This window comes from Ochotona princeps, chromosome 2 (assembly GCF_030435755.1).
Source record: "Ochotona princeps isolate mOchPri1 chromosome 2, mOchPri1.hap1, whole genome shotgun sequence".
NCBI classification, from domain to species: Eukaryota; Metazoa; Chordata; class Mammalia; order Lagomorpha; family Ochotonidae; genus Ochotona; species Ochotona princeps.
The window spans coordinates 56,866,257-56,886,724 of record NC_080833.1 but is presented as its reverse complement, the minus strand read 5'-3'; the positions used below and the strand labels follow the sequence as shown (position 1 = coordinate 56,886,724).

The 20,468-nt window shown below is 36.4% G+C and overlaps 1 pseudogene; it reads right to left on the bottom strand.

The window, feature by feature from the left end:
• Positions 1 to 19,308: 19,308 nt before the first annotated feature.
• On the bottom strand, positions 19,309 to 19,401 carry LOC118758706 (U6 spliceosomal RNA; annotated as a pseudogene).
• Positions 19,402 to 20,468: the final 1,067 nt, after the last annotated feature.

Sequence of the window (20,468 nt, the reverse complement as noted above, 5' to 3'; positions counted from 1 at the left end):
GGTAGATCCTCTCACTTGAACGTGGTGGCAGAATGAGCTCCTAGCATAACTAATAGCAGGACATTTCTAAATATACAAAGTTTAGAAATACATTCCAGATTGATGGTGACCCCACTGACATTCAGACTCCTGTAAATACAGTATAAAATCTCCCGTGAATCTCTCTCTTTAAATCTTCAACATATTACAGAATCACTAGATTGATGGGTGAGAATACTGCCACCTAAGGAGATAGCTGTTGTGAACATGTAGCCAAGGCCTTGCTAAGAAAACCCTGCTTTTCAACACATTACCACCCATCTCACAAAATGACAAAGGAGTATATTTCCTTTGCTAAACCTATATTTGGTAGAAATTGTCACTGGAGACTGTACTTCTGAGAACAAAGTAGCCAGAAGTCATAAGTGACTATTCCAATAAACCCATGGTGGCAGGAGGAAAATAAATACATTCTAACTAGTTAAACCCAGATCTCTCTTAGAACAAAATGTAGCCTGTTCCTTGCTTCAACATTTTTTGATCTCTGGAACAGACTGTTAGTGACTAAAGTATGAAGCAGATAAACTACATTGCATAATTTTATCCTATGACTCATCCTTTAACAAGATGGCTGCCCTCAGACAAAATGAAAGGGTTTGGAATTCAGGCAAACAGAAATTGCACAGCTTCCAAGCAACATCATATTATGTTGAGAAGAAAAGCAAACAAGTTATTTTTCTAGGGATCTGGAAAGAGCCTGCTTGGAAGGGCAGCCTTAGAGGCACTTGAGAAATCACATGGCCATCTGTTCTGAAAAACGAGGAAGATAGGATTGCATGCAAATACAGGGCCACACCAGACAACTCTCAAGTTGGCTTCTAGACAGCAGCCTGCTATCACAGATTAGGCAGAATACAGTCGATAAGTGTTCAATATAAATTCATTTCCTCAAAGTTAAGTATCTACATTCACTTATAAGGAAACAAGTTATAATTGATCAAGCCCAAAAAAGGTGGGGGCAATAATTTGAAAGACAATGACTAAAACAAGATTTCCATAGAAGTGAGACAGTGAGAATGTTCCAGATACAGGAAAATCTGCTTCCTCAAAAAGAAATGGCCACTCTCCTTCGGAAACATTGCACTGATGTTTCCTGCTCTTTAAAAATAACACAAACGTGTAGGAGTCTTTTTTCTTTATGAAACTAATGTTTTATTGTTAGGTATCCTTGGAGAAATATTATTTTTTACAATTCCACATGGTATCTGAAATCTATTTTTGTGTCTTAACAAGAGAAGCAATACCACCATCATGTGGTGAAAGAGATTAAATTTATTTTTTTAAATGTCAGAGATGACATTTAAATTCACAAATTAAAGTTCAAGCATATTCTTTCTTGTATCACTAGATAAATTCTCTCTGCAATAATTTTCAATTTAGCAATTTCTTGCTAAATGGTAGTAACATTCCTTTGAAAAAGAGCAATTAATTCTTCCAAGTTAGAAGATTTAATTAAATTCAGCCCTCTGACTCACTGATTCAATGGTAAAGTACAATCATACACATTCAAGCAAATAAGCAAACAATGAAATCTAGAATGATAAGCAACAATTAAAAGAGAATTTGGGGTATTATTTTAAGTTATGTTACTTTCAGATGCATTATTTAATTGATTATTTTAGGTGATCCTAAGTACAGACCTCTAATCTTCCTTCTTATTCACTGGAAAACTAAATGTGGAGCCAACAATTAATTTACTTTCGGGTAATTGACTCAACCAAAAAGTGAAATCAACTCATCAATTCTTCCCTTTATCAAGATTCTTATGAAGTATTTTTAAAAAACACCATTGTCTTCTCTAGACTTGCTAGCAATTTATATTTTGTATAACTTTGTAGAGCTCACTATGTTATTTTGTAATAATTTGCTTTCTTCCTCAACTGGAAGTAGACTTCTTCAACTTAGTTACATGAATTCATTTATTTCATAAATACTAACAAACTTGTAACTACTCATAATGAATGGCCTAGATCAATGTTCTTATTATATCTTTCTTTGTATTAGATTGTGATTAATTTTAAAAAGTGTAATATTTCTCTTACAATGATATCTTACTGACTAAAAATCATCATTTCACTTTTTCCATATGTTGAGAAGTTAATTTTAGTTGACTTATTCAAATCAGTGATAGCTAACAAAATACTGAATTCAAATAGTGTTATAAGACATGTGACATTTTTAAAAGAAATTCTTTTAGGAGTGAATTTTGATGTGAATTTTCTGTGTACTACATTAGAATAAGGAAGCCCTCACCTGTAATTTGCTTTCAAGGAGATTTTTAAAATATTGAATCACTATAAAGCTTTTTTCTATGATATTTTATATGCTAAGATAGTTATATTATTCAGGTCATTTACATTGTTGCTACAAGTACATTTATTTTATTATTCTGAATGAATGCTATATTCCTAGAATAAATTCATGTTTATAACAATGGATTTACCTTTGGAAGAATTACAGTAACTAACACTTAGATTTTATGTATTTCTACCTGGAGCAAATCTATAATGTTTCCCCATTTTTGATATTTGGAGTTTTTTAATCAACAGAAAACTATTTTTTTAAGACTAATTCATTTATTCATTTGAAGACTGAATGACAGAGAAAGGGAGAAAGTGAGATTTTCTATCCATTGATTCACTTCCAAAAGTTGAAATAGTCACATTTGGACCAGAACAAAGCAGGAACATGGAGTTCCATCCACATCTCCCACAGTGGTGGCAGAAGTCCATACACTTGGACCATCTAACAGTCTTCCCAGTTACATTAACAGGAAACTGGATTGGAACTAGAGCAGCCAGGACTCAAAGGAACATAATGCCCGTATCATAATTGGTAGCTTAACACACCTTATGGCAGTGCTAATAAAACTGATTTTAACATCAAAGTGGTACTAGCATCATAAAATGAGTTAGGAAATGCTAATCTTTCTCAATTAGATGCTATTAATTGCCAGTTATGTTATAGATGTGACAGCTGTTTATGTATAACAACTGCTTATTTTCAGATAAGTGCATACTGAAAAGAAATGTTTATAAATGTGTAATGACCAAAAGAAAGCAAACTACTTTAAACTAAAAATAAAAGTGCAATGACTATTTTCCTGTAATTCAGCTTTGTCTGAAACTATATCTTGTCTGATATTTAAGTAACAAGTGGTTTACTTTGATAACGCTTTGATACAAGATATAATAGGTTAGAAATTCCATAGTAAAGGTAAACCAAGGTTTAAATTTTCAAATAATATATTTGAGAGCTAATTTCATATATTTAATTTGTGGAGGATCAAAACATCATATCAAAGGTGAAATTAGGTATAATTTAATAAGGGTTATTTTTAAATTATTCAATATAATGCTAAGATTCCACCCTGCCATTACCATGATAAGCAGAAAAAAGGGTAATTTGGAAGTGGTTTTCCATTAGTGTTTCATGAGTCTACGAGAAGCGCATTTGTTCCACAGCTATTTTTACAGAAATATTTGCAGGTGGTCCTGAAAGGACTGAAACAAAGATTCACACGGGAGCAAATTTACTTTCTTGTGTATAATAAAGATAGAAACATCACAGGGCAATAAAGAGAGATTTCTCCCTTCCCTCTCTTCCAAATAGATGTGCTTGAAATCCAGGGTAATAAAGAGGTCTCCTTCTAAAGCGGATAATGTCAGACATCTCTCTTAAGATTGAGGGCTTGCTAAGATTAGTGGTTCTTCAGTTTTAACACAGAACCACTCTGTGTGTAGAATTTACCTGAATCGACTTCCTGGGGACTTAAAAGGAAAGGAAAATTGATTTGAACGTGGAGCTCACGCTTCCTTCTGTACTATAAATAACAAACTAAACCTGTTTGGATTCCTTATCTCCTCATCACGCAAAACTATGGAAATCTGGCAAGAGCCATTCTGTTTTACACACAGAAGTAAAACAGTAGTGTGGACATCTGACATTACATATAAGGCACTGCTCCAGATGCCGGCATCCCCTTGAAAGTGCCTGAGTTGCAGTGCCCAATTTGGAGTCCTGGCTCTGATCCTGATCCCAGTATTTCACTAATGCACATCCTAGCAGTCAGCAGATGAAAGCTCAAGTGATTAGTTTCTTGTCATCAGATAAGAGACCTGGATGAAGTTCCATTTTTTGTGCTTGGTACATCCCAGCTGTTAAGGACTTTAAGAAATATGACATCAGATTTAAGAGTTCTCTCCCCTTTTCTTTTAAAAAAAAATTAAGAAAACAGTTCCAGACTGCTGTGGAACAGCAAAAGCTTATATCTGATACAGAATAATGGTCTTTAGAAGTTTTAGCAATCTGCCTCTTAGCAAAGCTATCATTAGGTTCTTAAACACTATATCTCCAAAATTTATTGCCTTTATGTAATTTTTTACATTTTATTATTATTATCATTTTATGATATAGTTCCATAGGCTCCTGGCATTTCCCTTATCCCCTCCCCAGTTCCCTTCCACCCACCTAGCTCCTCTATATCATTACTAAAATATAGTTCTTCATACACAGTCATATGTCCATCATTGCGGGCACGGACAATGGCAGAGAGTCCAGCATCCTATGGTCAAGATATAGTGAACAGTTTCATTGCAAGTACATCTTTGTCTGGAAGCAGAAATGCATACTACACTGCATCCTCACATCTGGATGTTAGTCTCCATTTTACAGCTACTGTACATCCCCTTAAATGAAATGGAATAATACAAAATCAATAAAAAGAAAAATAGAAATTTACAATGCCATGAAGTTAAATGACATGTTACTAGCTATGACAGTCTCCATTACACAGCTATTATACATCCCTTTAAATGAAAAGCCACAAAACAAAATCAACATCAGGGAGAAAAAAGAAATTAACAACACCATAAAGTTAAATAACATGCTACAAAATGACTAACGTGTAGCTGAAGAGATGAAAATTAAGAAACTTCTTGAAGAAAATGCCACTACATGATCTACGAGTCACTGAATGATTTAATCAGAAGAAAGTGTTTTGAAGAGATGAAACTAATAGAAAACAACAAAATCCATGCAATACAGTTTCCGCTGATTTTTGTTGGTGAAGTGTGTCTCTTCTAGACAATAAATAGATGTTGTTTTGTTTTTTTAATCCAGTCTACTAATCTATGATGTTTCATTGAGCTTAAGCCATTTACATTCAGAGTTTAATATGTATGGATGGTATTTTGGTCCTGTCATTTTAGGAATTGTTTGTTCATTGGTTTAGTCTTCTGTTGTCATTTTTCTGGGATGTTCTTCCCATTTGACTTGGTTTCATTGGGTGTTATTCCTCTTCTCTGTCAAGAGAACATCTTGAAGGATCCTTTGTAGGGCAGGTTTGGAAGAGGCAAATTCTTTTAACTTTTCTTTACTGTGGAAGAATTTTATTTCATTTTCAAAGACAAAAGAAAGCTTTGCTGGATATGTTATCCTGGGCCGACAATTTTTTTCTTTTAGAATCTGGAATATGTCACTCCATTCTCTTCTGGTCTGTAGAGTTTCCTGTGAGAGATCTCCTGTGAGTTTAATTGGCATTCCTTTATATGTCAACTGATTTTTTTTCACGTGCACATTTAAGGATCTTTTCCTTATGTTCAATTGAAGAGAGCTTGATGATCATGCGTCTTGGTTAAAGATTGCTTTTGATCAAGCCTGTTAGGAGTTCTGTACCCCTCCTGGATCTTGTTTCCCAATTCCTTCTCCAGATTAGGGGAAATTTCCTTTATTATTTCATTAAATACATTTGCAAACTCAGCTTCTCTTTCTGCATCTTCTGGGACTCCCATAACTCTTATATTTAGCCTCTTAATAGTGTCTTTCAATTCTTGAATACTTTTTTGGCCTGATCCAGCTCTGCTTCCAGCTTTTTGTTTGCTTCCCCCTGATGACAGAAAATATCTTCCAATTTTGAGATTCTTTCTTCTGCTTGCTTCATTGTACTTTTAATTTGCTCTACTCTGCTCTTAATTTCTGATATCAGCCTTGATTTGCTTTATTGCTGCTATATACTGTGTAACAAATTCCTTAAATTCTTTGAACTCTTGTATGTATTTCTCATTTTTAATCAGAAGCTTTAAAATGAGTTTTATGAATTCTGTATGCCCCATTTTTTCGATATATTCCTCAGTGAACTCTGAGGTTGGCATAGGGTTTTGCTCCTTTGCAAGGACCTTTTCAGTCATACTCATTGTGGCTTTGCCTCTTCTTTTGCTCTTGGTCATTGTACTTCTGGTTAGCAGAGTCTTCTCCTTGGGGCAGGTTTCTAAGCTGTGTCACCCACAGGTCTACAATGCGATTTTACTTATTGCAGTTGATACACAACTTTTTGCTTGCAGCCACTTGTGCCATAACTTCCAGCAAGTTCCACGTCTGGGTTCTTATGTTAGATTTCCACTGTGGTCTCCACAGCCCCAGCTCCTGGTTCACCACTCTCCTCCTCCTCCTCCTGTGATACTGTGCTGAGGCTGCACCATTGTCTCTGCAACCTTTCTCCCACTTCCGGTTGGAGCAGGTCCCAGGATTAGAGAGACACCAGGTGTCCTATCTAGTTAGGTTGTTGGTGGCACTGATCTTGTCAGAACCTGTTGGACATTAGATCTGGGTGCCACATGGACCTTTTTTGACCCTTACGATGCCACAGTTGGTATTATTTTCCTGTGGGACCAGTGCAATTCGCTGAAGTCAGTGAGTTCTCGTGAGATCAGCACATGCGCAGTTCACTGTTATCCCTTGCAGTCCTAAAGCTATTGCCACAGTGTACAGAATGGCGCCTGATGTACCACTACTAGAATTCTTGATCTGCTGGCCATTTGGTCTGAGGGCTACCCAGATCTGCCTTGCGTGGAACCTGTAGAATATCCCATCACTGCAGTTCACTGAGTCAGAAATGAGTTCACTCCAAGCTCAGCGCCTTTGCCTACTTATGCAAAATGGCACCCAATTCAGCTCTAGGGGGCTGACTGGGCTGTGAAATCCGCCCTGTTCTCGCACTGCCCATCTGTGATCTGCTGCTCTGTCTCTGCTCCTGGTCAAATCAAATGGACCAGCAGGACTGACAGTTCTTTGTCTGGCTTTACCTTCCAAGCTCCCAGTGAAAGTCCCTTCCCACCTGGTTGCTGGTGGAGTTCTGACTGTTGGTGGAGTTCAGATTTCTGTTAGCTGAATGCCACTGGAGTATCAGTCACTGCAACACCACAACGTTGTGTCCGCTGCTTTCCTGTGTCTGTCAGTCTCCAGGTACCCCTCTGCTGTTGTTCTGTCCTTTCCTATTTCCTGGAATATGTCCTCTCTGCTTCATCCTGATTAAATCCTTTATGTAAATTTTAAGAGTATACTATACCCAACAGCTGTGAAAAATGCATCCTTCTCATGTGTAAAAAGGGTACATAAGTTCCAAGAATAACAAATGGCATTTATGAACAGAATATTATTTGGGATCACTGTTTAAAAGTTTCTACAGGCCCAGCACAGTAGCCTAGCAGCTTAAGTTCTTGCTTAGAACACGCTCGGGATCCCATGTGGGCACTGATTCTAATCCGGCAGCCTTGCTTCCCATCCAACTTACTGCCTGTGGCCTGGGAAAGCAGTTGAGAACTGCCCAAAGCCATGGGACCCTATACCAGCATTGGGAGACCTGGAAGAGGCTCCTGGCTCTTGACTGTAGACTGGCTCAGCACCGGCCATTTGTGGTCACTTGGGGAGGGAATCATCGGATGGAAGATCTTGCTCTCTGTCCCTCTTCCTCTCCGTATACCTGATTTTCCAATAAAATTAAATAAATCTTCTTTTGAAAAGTTCCTACACGGGGAGGGGGTAGCATTTTGGCCTAGTTCACTAAACCTTTGACTGTGGCATCAACTCTCATATCTGCACCAGTTCACCTCCCGGTTACCTTGCCAACCCACAGTCATCCATACAGCTCCTTAGTTATGCTAGAAAGCAGCGAAAGATGGTCCATATCCAAAGACTCTGTACTGACCTAGAAGCTCCTGCCTCTCGACTTTGGATAGGACCAGCTCTGGCCATTGAGGCCATTTGGGAGTGAACTGGCAAATGGAAGATCTTGTGTCCTCTCTCTCTTTCTTTCATATACAAATGTGTGTGTGTGTGTGTGTGTGTGTGTGTGTGTGTGTGTGTGTTAAAAAACAGTTCTTACACTGGAGAGCTTTGTGTTGGGATAAATGTCTATAAGAGGAAGACGTTAGTGTCCAGCACAGTGGCCTAGCGGCAAAAGTCCTCACCTTGAATATGTCGGGATTCCATATGGTTGCCGGTTCTAATCCCAGCGGCTCCACTTCCCATCCAGCTCCCTGCTTGTGGCCTGGGAAAGCAGTCGAGGAGGCCCAAAGCCTTGGGATCCTGCACCCATGTGGGAGACCTGCAACAGCTCCTGGCTCCCGGCTTTGGATTGGCGCAGTACTGGCTGCTGCACTCACTTAGGGAGTGAATCATCGGACGGAAGATCTTTCTCTGTCTCTCCTTCTCTCTGTGTATCTGACATTGCAATAAAAATAAATAAACCTTAAAAAAAAAGGAGGAGGACAGTAGCAAGGTATTGTGGGGAGCATGTTATTAAAGGGTATCATGTGAAGAAGTGGTGCAACACAGTGCACTAGTTGCAATTAACTGGGAAAAACAGGTTAAGTATCCAGAGGCACCATGAGAGAAACACTTATAAGATTAAGAATAAAGTCTAAACAACTAATTTATGGCAAATTCAGTCAAATATGATTCCAGGTATCCAGTTTCATCATTGTACACTCCAGTATACCATCTTTTGCAAAGGCTAACTAGTTATAGCCAAGCATTTAAGTGAATACAGACATTTTTATTAGTGTTTGAAATAGGATCTGTTTTGCAACTAAACACAATATCAGATTTATTTCCTAGGAATAAATATTGGGTAGCAAGAAGACAACCTACTTTCAACCACTGAGCCAGGTTAAAAACTGAATAATAAAAGTCAGTTTTGTATAGTGATTAAATATTCCATAAATTTTAATTATTTAACATAGCCATTACATTAGATATACTATCTTTCCATAGTTTGTATGTTCCAACTGTGACTTTTCCTAATTTTCTTACACTAATCCTGTAATGTTTTTATATTTTAGTTAGACAATTTAATTCACTCACATTGTCATTCATTTTACTTTTTTGTGTGATTTTTTTTCTTTCTTCCTGCATTTGTTTGGGTTAATGGAATTAATTTCTTTATTTTTAAAATAGTCTCCCTGTTCATTCCTATTGCTTTTGGAATTAATTATTCTGATTGATTTTATGAGTGACTTTGGGAATTTCAACAAGAAAACTGAGTTAAAACTGAAGAGCACTTAGTCAAAAGTTTAAAATATTACAGCCATTATCTCTTCACTCACTTTATATTGTCCAGAATATAACACTTCTTAAAATTTCTTGGTACTTCCATCTTTTTAAAATCTAACAAATTAAACGCTATTTCATTGCACATGATTATCGTTTCATCATTTTATATATCCTTCTATAATTAGTTCTCTTTTGACTGAATGATATCTCTTAAAGATTTTTTGTGAGAATTTAATAATATTCTTCTTTTGTCCACCTCAAAATTCTATGGAAAAGATATTTTTTGTAAATTGTTGTGAGTCTTATTCAATTGCCCTAAAAGAATAAGCAAATAAACTACTAAAATAGTTTTTTTCAGTAATAATTATTTCCTCTATTGTTTCATTAGTTGGAACATCTATGTTTTATCCTCTAATTTCTTCAAATCTATCTTCTAGTCTTCTGAACTCTTTAATTAATCAAATTTATTTCTAACATCAAATATTCAAGTCTCCATTTAAATAAATTTGAGTTTTTCTTCGAATAAGACTGAATAAGTTCATGCTTTTTGCTTCAGTGAATTTAAAAATTCTGATTCTGGGCTGAGTGCTAAATAGCACATTAATTGGCATATTCATTTCCCACACTGACGTTTCTGGTCTTAATTTCAATCCTGATTCTTTCTTCTTGTGGATTCTAAGATGCTGCCATTTTGGCTCAAGAATATGGATTTCTGCTGCTCACAGTTATTGTGAGTATCAGGCTATGTGGACGCTCTAGTGATTTTGAAGGAGCCATCAGAGAGAGAAACTAAAGCGTGCTCTCCCAATCATCTTACAATTTTCCAGCCATTTGAGTGGGTTACCTAGGAAGCAGATCCTACACAACGAAATATTTGGTACATTAGATGTCATTTAGGAGGTCATGTCAGAAACCCTAGGTGCAAGTTACAGCTCCACTTCCCTGCTAAGGTGCATTTTAGCAGAAAGCCAGAATTGGAAGAAGATGATGGTTCAAGTACATGAGTGGGGATGGTACAATCATGTAATGTAGCAAGCTAATCCTTCACCTGTGGCACCTGCATCCAATATGGGCTCCAGTTCTAGATTCAGCTGCTTCACTTCTAATCCAGCTCCCTATTTGTGGACTGGAAAAACAGCAGAAGACAGCCAAAGGTCTTGCAGCTCTGAACCCATGTGAAGGCCTGCTCAAAGTTCCTGGCTCCCAGCTTCAGAGCTCCTCTGGTTTGAATTGTGGTCTCTTGGGGGGTAAACCAGCAAACAGAAGATTTCTCTTTCCCTATATTTCCCCCTCTCTGTAACTCTGATGTCCAAATAATATATATTTACTATTATTAATAGATTAATTATATAAGTATATGTAAATATATCTTTAAATAGGATTTGTGTTCCTGCCACCTATTATCAGGTACCAGGATTGAGTCCTGGGTTCCTGGCACTGGTCTAGCTTGGCCTTAGCTGTTGCAGGCATTTAAGGAGTAAATTAAAGGAAGATCTCATTCTATTTGTTAATTTTCTTTCTCTGTCTTTCAAAAAATAATAAACTTAAGCAAAACAATTATTAAAAAATAATAGAAAGATCCTATATTTCCACTGAAGCCTTCAGGTTACCAAGGTTGACCTGTTAACTATAAACTGCTCATGAATTCTTGATCCAGATTCTGTAGGGATAATACACTTACTGTCATTTTAATTCACTACTACATTTTAGCGTAATCTCTTGTGTAGCAAGATACATAACGCATAAATATAACATATTGTACATTAGAAAATATAACAACAAAATGCACATCCATTAAAAATCTCTAATTTGGAACCTGAATACTGTTAACGACACTGAATCAGAAATATCAACTATTTTGTCTTTTTCACTCTGTATTCTCAATTGTTTGTTTTCTTAAAATATGCCACAAATAGGGCCTGGCACGGTAGCCTAGCGGCTGGGGACTTCGCCTTGCATGTGTTGAGATCTCAGATGGGTGCCAGTTTTAATTTCGGCAGCCCCACTTCCCATCTAACCCCCTACTTGTGACCTGGAAAGGCATCTGCCTTTCAGACGGCCTAAGGCTTTGGGACCCTGCACATGCATGGGGGACCCAGAAGAGGCTCCTGGCTCCAGACTTTGGATCAGCTCAGCTCTGGCCATTGTGGTCACCTGGGAAGTAAATCATCGGACAAAAGATCTTCCTCTCTGTCTCCCCTCCTCTCTATATATCTGACTTTTCAATAAAAATAATAAAATAAATCTTTTAAAAATTATATCACAAATAGGGAGAACCTTGCCAACAGCAAGTCAGGAAGCACCGCCAACCTTTTCACCAAGCATGTACTGGAAAAGGTCAGCAGAATTCACAAAAAAAATTCTGCAGAATCAGGAAAAACTAAAATCCAAAAATGATCAGCTTGAGTAGTGTGTTGACAATTTCCACCTATAATAGGCAAAGAAAGTGAGCTATACAAGGACCATAAAAGAACCTGAAGAACTTCCTTAATGCGGCCAAACTGATGCATGAAAGCTGAAAAAGACTGTCAGAAACCCTGCAAGAGTTCTACAGCTGTGAAAGAGGGATGGCCTTGAGAAGCTGAAGGTCATCTCTAAGGATGAAGAGAAACCGGCTGGCCAGGCTGTGAGAATCATGGAAAACTACGTGGCCCAATTTGACAACAGAATTGTCAATAGAATTCAATTGTACATAGAATCCAACTGATAATAGAATTCATTTGAGAGAATTCAAAAGCATGGTGGATTATGACATGCCCAATTCCACCAGAATTGCAAAAATAATGAGGAGGCCAATATTGCCAGGGAGGAAAAGAGATCAACAAAATTCAGGTTGTGTTTGAAGATCAGAACCAGGAACTACCAGAGATGTTTGGTTTTTACTACAATCACTGGCTCTTACATGATCATCTTCCAGAACGCATCCAATTTTAAAGGTGTCCTGTGCAGGAAGATTAGCAAACTAACTTCAGTCTCACAAAAGTAATGAGCAAACTGGAGAAGCAACATTTCAACAAAGCCTCTGGGGTGAAAGAATGATCAAGCAACAGCAGGCACTCATTTTAGTCATCTCTTCCCCCTGGACAGACTAACAGCCCTCTGCCTTATCATTAATGAGTGAGACTTAACCTATCCAAGCAACTAATGTAGTCCATGGAAAAGACAATTGCAAGATTCAACAAGAGTCTTTAAAAGATTAGGAAACAGCTTAAAGGGATCTGAAGCAAGCTTCTGAGGAGAAGGAAGAACCTCTATTGGCTGGTAATGGCACAACTGAAGTCCAACCCTCAAACACCACTGTGACAAGTTCCAGGAGGAAGTTATCCCTGGCTCCCCAGAATCTACTAACAAACAGAACACTGACCCTTCAGAGCAGCCTTCATCATCTGTGTCAGAAGTAGTTCAACTCCGTGTTGCATGCAAAGGTTCTGAACAACCAAAGAAAACCTTATCCAGAGGATCTCAGCACCCATATGCCAGCTTACTCCATCTCAAGAGACTTCATGCCCCAGGCCCTCACAGACAACATACACCTTCCAATTCATCAGCATCTAGAGGCCTTCACTCACCAACCCCACAGTCTTCCTCGGTATTGGGATTCCAACTACTAAGATATCCTTAGAAAGATTCTCCTCAGGTAGAGCCACCAGAGAAATCAGACAGATCCCCTAAGCCACAAGAAAGATGACACCCATATCCCGAGCCCAGAAGAAATTTCTACTTCCTCCACCTTGATCTCTCAGGGCTAACACCTTCAGTCCAAGATATAAAATCAACTTAATTGTTCATTGACAGAGCAGTAGTAAAGAAAAATTGGTACATATCCATAACAGAATGCTATTTAATAACAGCTGAAAAGGAGGGAAGTCTATTCTTTGTGACATTGATGACTCTAAAGGACATCATGCCATCTAAAATAATAACACACTGAAAAATAAGTGCTATATAATCTTACTTTATAGATTCTAATAAATTGAATTTATGGAAATAGAATGGTAGTTACCAGGCAATGTAATAGCTTGGAAGGGAGTCTGGGAAAAATTATTCACTGATGGGCAGAAAGTTTCAGAATAATGGGGAGACTAAGTTTCAGATCTACTGTACAGCAAGGTAACTATAATCATTAACAATGTATACTTCAAGCTAACTAGGAGATTGAATATTAAGTGCCTCATTTTAAAACATGATAGGTAATTGAAATAATGGATACATCAATTCACTTGACTAATTCACTCTACATGTATATATACACTGAAGTATGAAATTGTACTACATGCATATTCAATTATGCATTGGTCAAAACATAATAAATATGAGAAAACATAATAAATAATATACATACAAGAGTCCTTGGGAAAACGCTAATATATTTGAACAACAGAACTAATCAGTAGAACTTTCTAAATAACATAAAAAGTTTATATCATAGAATGTCTACATCAATGTGTATAACAGCCACCAGCCACATGTGCTTAGTGAGCACCTGAAATGCTGCTAATGTGACCCAAGAACTGAATTTCTCGTTATATTTTACTGTAATTTTTTAAAAAAATATTTAATGACTACAATTTCAGACCACACCAACTGTTAATGTATTTATATATTTCCCCCATAGGATGATAACTTCTTGTGGAGTTTAGGTATTTTCCATAATACTTCAAGTACACTGAAGTAATGTCAAAAAAGTTAAACAAAAGTGTGTTCTTTGAAGACTGAAAAACCATTAAAGATTAAGTCGCTTTTTAACAGGCACTTTTAAACTTAATAAAAATAAATGTCATTATTACTTCCTTCATCTATAAAATACAGATAAAATCTGATAGTTACTATTTCTCACAAATATTTCACATTAAGAGTTAATAGAATATTTTATTACCATGCTGAAGACAGGAAAAGATGGAATTTCAGATGGTACATTATTATTATATTATGAGTTCCCTTTTATAGTTTGAGCAATGAAGTAGTTATTGCTTATAATATTAAACAATTTAAATAAAACTTTTAGAAATGGCTAAATTAAATGGTTTAATGGTATAATGTTTGGAGTTCAGCAATTGAATAAAACTGTAGGGAGCTTCTGTAATCAAGCTAGATTTAAGCAGCATCTGATGCACATTTATGGAATAATAGCTTAGATGATAAGCTAATTTGAGAAAAGTAGGTCCAGCTGTATATTCATTAGAAAGAAGGAAAATGGTCTCCCTAAAACATAAAGCAACACACAAGAGGCAATCTAGTAAAACATCCATTAGCTAACATATGTATGAGTCCAAAGACAGTCTTAATTTCAGCACTGACTAAGCAAGTTTGTTTCAGTTCCTTTCTTTATGTCCCGGTGCATCAGAAAAAAAGAGAAGAGAACAATAGCCCCACATCTGTCTCATAGATTTCATGAATAACACTGTATGAACATACTGACAGTGCAGAGGGGAACAAGGTGAGTTGCAAGGCATTATTTCAATTTTTTGAGAAGAAAACACTGGTACATTTCAAATAAAATGTATTTCAAAAAGACAGTATGTTATCAAATATGTTATTTCCCAGGCTAGTATTTGGCTTAGCAGCTAAATGAATAGTTTTTTAGGATGCTCACATCCCTTATCAGTGGATACAAATCTGTAGAGAGATGTACTATATTCCTCTTTCTATGTTATGGAAAGTCACCATGTGTTATATCACACAAAAAATAGGATTTAGGTGCTATACAAGCTTAAGATTGAACGTCAAATGTTAATATTTTTTAGGAAAATTATTCATTTTACTCATTTGAAAGGCAAAGTGGCAGAGACAGAGAGAAAAAGCTCAAAAAGCTTAGGTCAACAGGACTTATGACTGCTGAAAAGCTTACATCACCAGGACCTGCTCTTGACAAGGACTAACCAGGTGGCCTGGAATTCCATTAGGGTTTCATATATGAACGTCATGGTGTCTTGCACTTAAACCACTTTCTATTGCTTTTCCAGGCATATGAACAGGGAGCTGGATCAGAATTGAGGTACCTGGACTATGAAGTGGACCCAAGATACAGAGTGCTGGTGCAGCCAATGTCTGTTTAATGTGCTGTGTAACAATGCTAACCCCTACAATGAATGTTGTGCTGTTTAACAATGCTACTTTTTCATGTTTGTTTTCCTATGTCTGTTCTCTCTATAAAATGGGTACTGCAAATCTCAACACCTGGTGTTACTTAAATGCTTATAAATATATTGTTTATTATTAATCCTGAGAATGTATCTCATATTTGTCTTTCTTCTCCAGCTCAACATGTATTACCTTTTGGCTGAGGAATTCCCAAGACAATTTGAGAAGTGAAATTTCAACCATTATCAAGTGTCTTTATTGAGTATATTCATAAGTTAACCAATAGTGGAAGGCCAATTTTAGCCTACAGCCCATTTTGGTTTGGTCTAAAGGTAGGTTGCAAGAGAGAAAATAAAAGAAAAAGAAGAAAAGAGGACAAAAAATGATGGTAAGGGAAAAAATGGGAAAGAAAAATAGCAAGTGATGGGGAAAAAAAGTGACATAGTCTCTAAGTGGCTAAAATATTTACTACCAGATCTTCAAAATAAAAAGTTTACCAAGTTTGAAGTATACCTTGAAATCACTGGGATTAAAGACTTCCTCTTACATAACTCAATATAATTAGTTGTAAGCAAAGAAATAACAACTAAAATTTGGAAATAATTGCTTATTAAAACAATAAAAAAAACTAAGTGGAGAATAAAGGTGTAAAAACCTGTGGTTATTTATTGATGCTAGTAAAACTAATTCTTATTTGCCTAGAGTCTGAATTAAAAAAAAAAACTCATTTGAAATGTTGCTTTACTTAAGGTACTGGAAGATGTCCAGCTTTGCAACTAAAGTGACTTACTGCATCTCATATCATTTGATTATGGTACTGGAAGTAAAGATGTTTAATTAAAATGTCCAAACTGATCTTATTAGTTATTTATTGAACTGTCATTTCGGGGCTTCAGAGAAAATGTAATTATATCTTGAGCTGGCAATAAACTCTCAACAAGTAAAACACAACTCTCAAAGAGAAATTTAGTTTTATTTCCAAATATGGTTTATTGTAATATATCCATACATATGGAAGTGTGGGTAGAACTATACTAAGTCAAAATATTAAAGAATCAAAGTGTTGGCAAGGAATTAACAAAATTCAGAAATGTAACCCAACATACTAGGTTTTTGGTTTTAAAACGATTTAGTTATTTGAAAGGTAGAATGCCAGAGAGAAAAGTAGTAACAAAGGAAGCTTACTTATGCTGAATTCTCTCCACAAATGGCCATAATAGTCAACTCTGGGAAAGGAAAATGCCAGGAGCTAGAAACTCCAGGCCCCTGTGTGGATAACAGAAGCCTAAGCACTACCAGCCATCTTCCACTACATTCCAAGTGAATTGGCAGGATGCTGATGATAAGTAGAACAGCCAAGGCAACAAGCACACTTCAATACAGATGTAAGCACTGCAAGCTGAAGCTTAACCTACTGTACCAATGAGCGCTTGTAGCAGTGATTTGAGCTTGTACCTGTCAGTTTTTAATCTATTCCATAGCCCACACTCTGGGAAGTTATTTACCATAAAACAGCATGGGATTTGCAATCCTGATTGTTCCATGTGATCCTGTCACTCTCATTTATAAATTTGAGTCAAAAAATCTTGATTCCAGAATTAAGTTTCAGATTCATTAATCAGTCTTTCTTGAACCTACTTGAGCTCTGGCATGGCTAAGGAACATCACTTTCAGCCATATTCCTGAAGAAACAGGGGGAGAAATTGGGGGTGCTGACATTGTGGCATAGCAGGTAGAGCTACTTTCTGTGATGCCAGCATCCCATTAGGGCATCAGTTTGTATTCTGGCTCCTGTGCCCTGCTGATAGCCTGATAAAAGCATCAGAGCATGTGCCAAGTACCTGGGCTCTTGCTTCTGTGGGAAACCTGGAAGAAGCTCCTTGTTCCTGGCTTACTTACTGGTCATTCACCATCTGAAAAGTGAATCAGGATGGAGGCTCTCTCTAGGTCTGTCTCTCCCTCTTTCTCTGTAACTCTTTCAAATAAGTAAATAGATTTAAAAAAAAAACTTAAACATGAAAGATTAGAAGATTCACAAAGCAAAGCCAGGATAGATCATGTTATCCTGAACCTAACGGTTTTCTAATGACTTTTCTACTTCTGTTTTTCATCCCTCATGTGATTCAACTGACCTTTCTACTCCTTTCTTCTTTGATATGCTGTAGGTTCACATGTAGATTCAAATTTGCTGTACAGCAGTATCCCCAAAAGTTTCTGATTCTTAGCCCTTATGAATGACAGTTCACTTGCATTTCAAAAATATTTATAAATGATTCTAATATGTGGGGAGGAAAGTACATATCCCAAAGAGATTGTATAGGATTGAACCTGGGGGAACACAGCTCAACACACTGGAAAAATGGCTCTCTGGTATATTCAGTTACAAATTATTCCATGTTTATGTTAATTTTCTAATTGTCTGTGTCCTCCCTTTACATGTATATACTCTCCAAGTGCCCACAAGGGACATAACTGTTTCATGTTAAACTTGGAAGCTAGATACCCAACCCAGGTTTCATACATGGATGTTAGGGTCGTAAATGCTGAACCAATCACTTCTTGCCTCCTACAGTGTGCTTTTTTATTTTATTATTTTAATTTTAAGATTCTCTTCCATAGGTTCTGGGATTTCCCATTCCCCTTCCCCAAGTCCCTCTTCCCCAAATGATTTCCTTTCTAGTATTGCAATAAATAGTCCTTCATGAACAGTAATAAGTCCATCATTCCGCTACTGAAGTATTCCCTGACATTGTTGACATGGACAGTGTCAAAGAGTCCAGCATCCTAGTGTCAGGATATATTCAACAGTTTCACCATCTTTGGTCTCGATGCAGAGAGACATACTGCACTGTCTCCATATCTGAACATGTCAGTCTTCACCACATTTCTGCTATACATCCACTTAATTTTATTTATTTATTTTAATATATTTTTATTTTGAATTTTGAATTGTGTGGCACAATTTTGTGTAGGCTGGGATTCCCCGCCAAACTCCCACTCACCGTCAGATTTTTCCCATTTTGTTGCAATAGTGTAGTTCTTCATAAGGAATCATAATTCTATCAGTCTCTTATTTAAGTGTACCCCGACATTGTTGCTACACACAGTGTCAGACATCCACTTAAATATAGAACTAGTGAACACAGTCCACAACATGGAGAAAAACAGAAATTTTACATTAACACGAAACTAAGCAACATGCTAGAGAATGACCAATGCATCATTAAAGTGATGAAAAAGACAATCAAAAGCCGTCTTGTAGAAAATGATGTTACTGCATAACCCATGTGGCACTGAAGAAATGATAATAAAAACAAGAATGACAATAAAAACAAAACATCAATGCCCATGAGATGTAGCAAAGACAGTTTTGAAAGGGAGATTTACATCAGGTGCTTACAATCAAAATGCCTCATATGAATGATCAATTATTGAATCACAAGGACTTATTGAAAAATACACAAATGATTAAGTAATGTGAAAAGATAAAATTCACAACAAAAATAACTGGATTTGAAACAAACAAACAAAAGATAAAATTCACAACAAAAATAATTGGATTTGAAACAAACAAACAAATAATTGGATTTGAAACAAAAACACAAATTGAACCAAGAAAAAGCCATTCCCTAAGAGCAAAGCAATCCCCCTGACATTGTTGGCACAGGCAATAGTAAACACTCTAAGTTTTTGTTGTCTGGGTATATTTAGTAGCTTCAATAGGAGTCTACTCTCATTCCTTAGTAGGGCTGCTTTCTGTTGATTTTCTTTGATTCCCAGTACTCTGGTCTCCATTACATCCTCATTTGTGGGGTTATACACATGTGTATTTATTCACCTATATTTTTCTGTTTTGTATAAAATATGAAATGCTTTACAAATTTGTGAATCATCCTTGTGCAGGGACCATTCTATATCATTCCAATTCTAGCATATTTGCTACTGAAGCAAGTACTCCTACACTATGTTTTAGCAGGAAGCTGGAACTGGGAGCACAGCTAGGATTTGAACCCAAGCATTTTGATATGATGTGGACGTACCTGAAATAGCATCCTACCCACAAGACCTAATTCCTGCCACTGTTTACAATTGTTAATAGTATCACACTAAGATTAGCATTATTTTTAGTATTAATAATCAATTCATGGTTAGAAAAATTGTGTTTGCCATTCCAAACTCTTAGCTTCTAGTTCCACAATGTTTTCTCCTCTGTGGCTAAATGAGATGAAATTAAAGCACATCACGATTACAGCCCTGCCACGCGTTACTCCTAGGACACAATTATCTTCTCCCAGTGAGGAAGAGGTTTCCTTGGTAACTTGCCTTACTAACTGCACTCCCTGTAAATAACTAAAATAGCAAAGCAACTGTTTGGGTACAAAATTTACTTCATTAGCAATCTTTGAAACAGATAGTTAGAGATTTGAGCCTTTTGTACTCTTCTAAACCTTCTCAAAATGCATTGGAACAGAACAATTTGATTATTTTTATTTGTAGTTTTAACAAAAATGTGTAGGTATTATCAAATAATCCTGCAAATGGAAATAAGATAATATACTTATGACTGACCTCTCAGATAAATTTACTTGAGAACTGAGCATTGTGGCTAGATTTTCTAAGGAATTTATAGTCACAGAATTCAGTCTCTTTCATTACATTTTATTAATATTTGATAGACTTAAGTTAAATTTGAATTTTCCTTTGAAAAATCTGTTTACAAAGCAAGCTTCAAGAAATTTATTAAGGAAAAATAGAGATATTTTTAAAAAGCAAAAATTCTGACAAAAATCGTTTAAATGCACAAGTAAGCATTCTAATGTGATTTAGAAAATAATGAGCAAAAAATGTTTATTGACCTGCTTTTTAACAATTCTGATTATAATTGAGGCCATTTCATACTGAGTATATTACAATAGAACTCTCTGTAGAACCACAATAATGTTTTAAATCTATTTCCACAATTCTCATAAGGTGATTATTAACTAATAAGTAGGAAATGAAACTAAAGCATAAAAACA